This window comes from Chionomys nivalis, chromosome 3 (genome assembly GCF_950005125.1).
Source record: "Chionomys nivalis chromosome 3, mChiNiv1.1, whole genome shotgun sequence".
In the NCBI taxonomy this organism is placed as follows: Eukaryota; Metazoa; Chordata; class Mammalia; order Rodentia; family Cricetidae; genus Chionomys; species Chionomys nivalis.
This window is the reverse complement of record NC_080088.1, coordinates 85,931,481-85,938,246: the sequence shown is the minus strand read 5'-3', so window position 1 is coordinate 85,938,246 and position 6,766 is coordinate 85,931,481.

Here is a 6,766-nt window from a genome sequence, read left to right as displayed (position 1 = left end):
TTTTTGTGAACATGGCCAGAAATTACGTACTTTTTTTTTTCCTTTGGGGTTTTCAAGACAGGATTTCTTGGTGTAACAGCCCTGGCTGTCTTGGAACTTGTTCTGCAGACCAGGTTGGCCTCAATTCAGAGAGATCCTCCTGCCTCTGCCTCCTGAGTGCTGGGATTAAAGGCTACCATACCCAGATGAAAACATGTACTTTTACATTAAAGAAGGAGCTGCCATAAGATGTGACTCTGGGACTTAAGATCTAGCCAGGGTCACCAGGGTCTCTGCATCTGCCTGGCTTCCTTCCTCACACAGGGATTTGTTCTCAGAAGCACCAGAAGAAAGGTTCATCAAGTCCCCGCCACCATCCACTAAACAGAAGGACACTGCCAGAGGGAACCAACATTGCCATTACCTCTGAAAGCCAGGAGAGTGTATCTGTAGGTTGTTCTTGGTTCACAGACTGATTTGGAGATAAGGTCGTCCATAGTTCAATGGTAGAGCTCTTGCCTAGCAAGTGCCAGGGCCTGGGTTTAATCCTTATTGCCAAAATAAATAAATTTTTAATAAATACAATTTCCCTTTCTTAAAAGAAAAAGATATAGTATATAAAAAAATACCACCACCTTTAACTTATCCTTGCATCCTTAAATGTATTTTATCCTTCCTTACAGTGTTATAGTGTTTAAGTATTAAGCTTTATATCTCCATTTTAAGGGTTTATACATAGTTTAATGAAACCCACTGCTTTTAAAATATCTTTTTATGCTACTTCTCCTCATAGAAAAATAGTGGCGGGGAAGTGAGAGATATCTCAACAATTAAGAGCACTGGCTGCTTTTGCAAAGGACCCAAGTTCGGTTCCTAGCACCCACATGACTGCTCACAGCCATCAGTGACTTCAATTCCAAGGGATCTAATGCCCCCTTCTGGCCTCTGTTGGTTCTGCACACACATAGTGCACATGCATACATGTAGACAAAACACTCACACACACAAAAGGTAACAGTAGCAAATGATAAACATTGTTCTCCACTTTATCTTTTGCACCAGCAACAAATCCCAGATCTCCACCTCCCACCAGCAGCTGGGAACCAAATGTTCAAATGCCTAAGACTAAGGAGGCATTCTCATTTAAACCACCACACCCACCACCACATCACACATACATGATGGCTTTCCTCCTTACGGACTCCAGCTCTGGATGCTTCTGAACCATTGCAGACGTTCTAGGCGGTCCTCGGTGAAACCCACTAGGTGTTATTTTACTTTGGGTGTTTCTAATAGAAAGATTTTCCCTTCCTTCCCTCCCTCCCTCCCTCCTTCCTTCCTTCCTTCCTTCCTTCCTTCCTTCCTTCCTTCCTTCCTTCCTTCTTTCCTTCCTTCCTTCCTTCTTTCCTTCCTTCCTCCCTACCTCCCTTCCTTCCTACTTTCCTTCTTTCCTCCCTCTCTGCCTCCCTCATCCCCTCTCTTCCTTCCTCTCTCTCCCTCCCTCCTCTTTCTTTCTTGACTAACTTGGAGTTTTTCCTCTATGAGCTATGTCCTAACTCTTTCATATCTTCCAAAAGATTGTGGCATACAGCAGCCATGTTCTCTCAGTCATCTCTCATCTCTTTGCCTTGTACGGCTATGTGAAAGCATTTGGCTGTTGTTTTCTATAAGCAACTGTATCAGTCCCCCATTACTTCTGGTTCTGAGACATGAACAAGCTGCTCCTTTCTGGTTTGTGGATTGAAACATTTCCTTACAGTATCCTAAGTTCCCATGTATAACTGGGTATATCTCTGAATTTTCTATTCTGCTTCACTGTCTGTCTGTCTACTTTGTGCTCATGTTAACTGATTGAATTCTAGAAGCTTCATAATACATGCTAATGTGTGCTGAGACTATGCCCTCTCATTGATGGTGCAGGACTTTCCTGATAATTCTGCTTTTAAACACTATTTCATTTGAATTTATGTGTGTGTGTTTGTATGCGTCATGTGTGCTGTCGAAGGCCAGATAAGGGCAAAGATCCCCTAGAACAGGGTTTATAGGCAGTTGTGTGCTGCTTGATGTAGGTGCTGGGACTTTTGGAAAAGCCACTAAAGCCGCCCCCCTCCCACCTTTTTTTTTTTTTTTTTTTTTTTTTGAGACAGCGTCTAACTATGTAGCTCTGACTGCCCTGAAACTCACTATGTTAGACCAGGCTGGTTTCTAATTCATATAGATCCTCCTGCCTCTTCCTCCCAAGTGCTGGGATTAAAGGTGTGTGACCCCACTGCCCAGTTGCAAATTATTTTTTTAAAGGTAAATATTCTAGATTGTAAATAGCAGATCTCTTTTTTTAGTTCTTAAAAAATTATATCACATATGTCTATGTGTAAGTCCGTACATGTGCAGGCAAGTGCCCCAGGAGGCCAGAAGAGAGTCAGATCCCCAGAGCTGTAGTTACAAGTGGTTGTAAACTGTCTGATGTGGGTGCTAGGACCCAAAACTGTGTCCTCTGAAAGAGAATTATGTTCTTGTAACCTCTGAGACATCTCTTTAGCCCTGGCAACAGATCTTCCAATGTGCCCTTTCCATAAAACTGGCTCCCAGTCCCACAGCTTGGTGCCGTTCATTGGCAGCTAAATGGAGTCACTCACTGCTGACTGCGTTGCCTTGGGTAATTGCTCTGCTTTCAAGATGAATAAGCTGGTTGGGTAGGGCCGGTGAGGTTCACGGAAGCAATGCTGTGAGCCACATCCAAGAACACACGCGTGCTATTTAGAAACGAAGTTACCAAGGGGTGTGGGCAAAGGCATCAAAACAAAATCACGGTAGTCAGCAGGAGAAACAGAAACACGCGAGACAATGAAGTAGCCGGGAGATGACTGTCATCCACGAGTGGTTGCTACGGCAGAGAAGGGAACCACACGGGAACGGACGGGTGGAGCTGGAGATGTCGCATTTCTTGGCTTGGGTGGTGAATGACAGGCATGTAATGGAACTGTTGTTAAACGGAAGATTTGGGCCTTGCCATCTGGCCTACATGCTCAGAAATGTCACCATGTCTTTCTGCGCTCCGGAGGGATGGAACTCTGCTGTGGCTTCTGTCACCCTGTGAAACACCGCTTCAGGGACACCAGATTCCCTGAAAGCAGGAAGTGGGTCCCTGCACCCAGCCAGGCCTAATAGAGGAATCCCAAGAAACACAGAGCAAAAGAGACTAGGAGATAAGAACACAGGGACAGCGAGATGCTCAGATAGACCAACCGCTCACCACTAGGGCCCAAGGCCATGCCCTGGAAGGGTCTCTCACGGACCCTGGAGTCCCATCCACCCCCGTCTCCACCTCTCAGTGCAGGGATTGCAGGTGTGTGTGCTGGTGTGCCTGGCTCTCATGTGGGTGCTGGGGATTTGAAGCCAGGTCCCCTTGCCTGGGCAGCGAGCACTTTGCAGACGGGGCCATCTCCCTAGTGGAAAGCATTAAGAAGCAGATCTCGGGGGGTAACCACAGCTGGGGAGAGTTCGTGTGTGCAATGCCCATGTCATATCTCTCCTTTCCCCTCCAGTTCTTACGTTCTCTCCTTCTTCCTTTCCATGGTGTCCAGGAGCCTTGAGGAGGATATATGGATGTGCCATTTAGGTTTACTTTTTTTAAAAGATTTATTTGTTTATTATGTATACAGTGTTCTGCCTGCATGTATGCTTGCAGGCCAGAAGAGGGCACCAGATCTCATTACAGATCTCATTAATTCCCAGCACCCACCTCTGGAAGAGCAGCAACCAGCACTCTTGACCTCTGAGCCATCCCTCAAGCTCCTGGTTAAATCTTTTTACCATCTACATCTAATTTAAGTTGTTAGATGGTGTTTCTATATTGCTGAGTTACTGATTGTCCCCTGTAAATTCAAAATAACTAATTTGTTAGATTACATTTTTGAGTTACAAGGAACTGGGATTAAAAAAGACCTGAAATTTAGTTCAAATGCACTTTTCTAAAGATATTTTACAGTCTCCATTTAAAGAGTTAAGATTTCGGGGTCTGGAGAGATTAAATTAATCAGCGGTTAAGAGCTCTGGCTGCTCTTCCAGAGAACTTGACTTTGATTCCCGGCACCCATATGGTGGCTCACAGCCATATGTAACTCTAGCCTCAAGGGCTCCAACGCCCTCTGCTGACCTTTGTGGGAACAGACACCCCCATGGTCCGCAGATCTATATGCAAACAAAACACCCAGACACATACATTAGTTATTATTCTCTTCTGCAATCCCTGTAACTGGATATACAGACAGTTATGAGCCACCGTGTGGGTGCTGGAGGTCGAACCCGGGTCCTCTGGAAAAGCAGCCACTGCTCTTAACTGCTAAGCCATTTCTCCAGCCCCCACACAAATTAGTATAAAAATTCCCTTTGTACTCCTAAAAGTGTTAATGAATTTTTGCCTGTGAGTCATATCCATCTATGCTTATCATTTCAGAGACGAAAATGAAGGCATTTACAATCATGATTTATTAGATTACTATAAAACAGTCCCGAGGGGTTGAGAATGATCAAAAGCTTGTCTAATGTGCACAGGCCCCATATTTGACCCTTAGCACTACAAAACCAAATTAGAACAATCAAAACAACAATAGTAAATTATTTCCATGCTCATATGGATTCTCATTAAAATAATTGTATTTTCTGGTGGTGGCACATGCCTTTAATCTCAGCACTCAGGAAGCAGAGGTAGGCGAATCTCTGGGAGTTCCAGGGGATCTGATGTCCTCACACAGGCATACCTGTAGGCAAAACACTGCTGTACAAAAATGCAAATAAACAAATTATAAAATTTAAAAAATAGCTAGGAAAAAAGAAAAAATTAATAAAGAGAGAGACATATGTGTTTTCCTTGTTGTTGTTGTTGGTTTGTTTTTGTTTTTTGAGAGAGGGTTTCTCTGTAGCTTTGGAGCCTATCCTGGAACAGGCTGGCCTTGAACTCACAGAGATCTGCTTGCCTCTGCCTCCCGGAATGCTGGGATTAAAGGTGTGCGCCACCACTGCCCGGCTCGTAAGTGTTTTACAGTGGGTGCTGGGCATCATCTGCCATATGTGTTTTCTTAAAAGGAAGATGGAAGACTGTACAGGAGATCCCAACCTTTGCAGGGAATGATATGTTGGACAAGCCTGTAGCTGGAGCTGGGCACTCAGTGATGCAGTCCTGGGAAGCCGGCTTTAGCAGCTGTGGAAAAGAAGCGAGGTTCATGGAATTTCCCCCAACGGAATTTCTCCTATTTTCCTCCCTTCTTGTGTCACCGTCCTGGGAGCCCCCTTGGCCCTCCTGTTAATGTGACTGGTAGGCCTGTGGCCTGCACCTGGAGACCACTGCCACAAACCCGTGGCCTCTTTGAGCAACCTTGTCCCCAGAGCAGCAGCGTGTTCATAGCGAGGAGCCCATTGTCAATGTTGCCCCCAGGTGGAGTGGGACGCTTAAGATGCCCTCCTGCCTCCCACAATCCCATAAGCGTGGATTCAGGTAGACACTAGGAGATGTGTTGCCTTCCCCAGATGACCTGATTCTGTACTGACTTCTTACGGTTCCTTGAAGATGCCTCTTTTGACTTTGAAAAAGGAACCGAAGTCAAAGATGGGTGCGTACCACAGATGCTTTAGGAATCTGACCAGCTGCCCCAGCTGACTCCAAACCATCCTCTACAGGACACAGAACAAGCAAGCGTCACTTCCCAATGCGTGGGTGTAGTATTCTCACGTTTTCATTCCAAATTTTATGGGTACCTACAAAACACAGAAACGTCTTATTGGACTGTGAATGTCTTTCCATAAACCCTTAATGGCTCAATAATTATTTTAAAGGCAATATACACGCACTTACAGCGAGAAGAAGCTGGTAGAGACCGTGGCCTCCCGTTTATTATCTTTCAATGAACATCGATACACCCAATTACCTCTAAAGGACACATTTTAGTGAATCTGATCACTTAGATTACGTTAAATAGGAAAATTCCCAGGGAATGGGGATTTCCATCTCTACAATGCTGAGCTTGTTCAGGTTTTTGGCCCTGTTCATTGGATTTGATGACGGTGACGTGCGCTTCAGCCTGTGCATCGGGAGAGGGGTAAGGGGGTGGTTAAGTGCCCCAAAGACTCATCCCACTGCCATTTCCCTCTCCCACAGCTGGACCTGGGAAGCAAACCCAAACTGATAGAAAAAAACATCAAGAGTGGGCAGAGACCCGGAACATACGTCTCAGGGAGAGAACTCAGCCTCCACCTGCAGGACCTGTTCAGGTGTCCCCTCACCTGGGCACAGCAATGGCCAGTGTTTAGCAATCACCTCTTCATGGGAATAAGCCCCGACCTGTAGTGTTGGCTCTTCCTGTGGGGTAAACACTCACATGTGGCTGTTTTTACTCTACCACTGTCACGTGATTGCACTTGGCATTGGGAAGTGACACCCTTGGTGGATTCTTGCCTCCCAGTACTAACCCTGGTGCACACTGCCTGTGATTCCACTTCTTTCCCCCTTTATGTTGAGTTGGTTGCCTATATGCTTGTCTCTCTAGGGACACTGTAAATTTGGAGGAGGCAGAGAGAGTGTCCTAAAGTCCTTGCACCACTTATAGTCGGTGCCAGGCACAGCCCTGTAACAAAATCCCCATAAACGGTCAGCCAACCACATTGTGGCTGCATTTGCTGTTGTTATGGTTACTAGTCATTGGATTAGATTTTACTTCTGTGGGAGACTCAGCAGTCTAAACTCATCTGGTGATAACAAACGTAAGAATGACCTGGAGAGGATTAATGGATG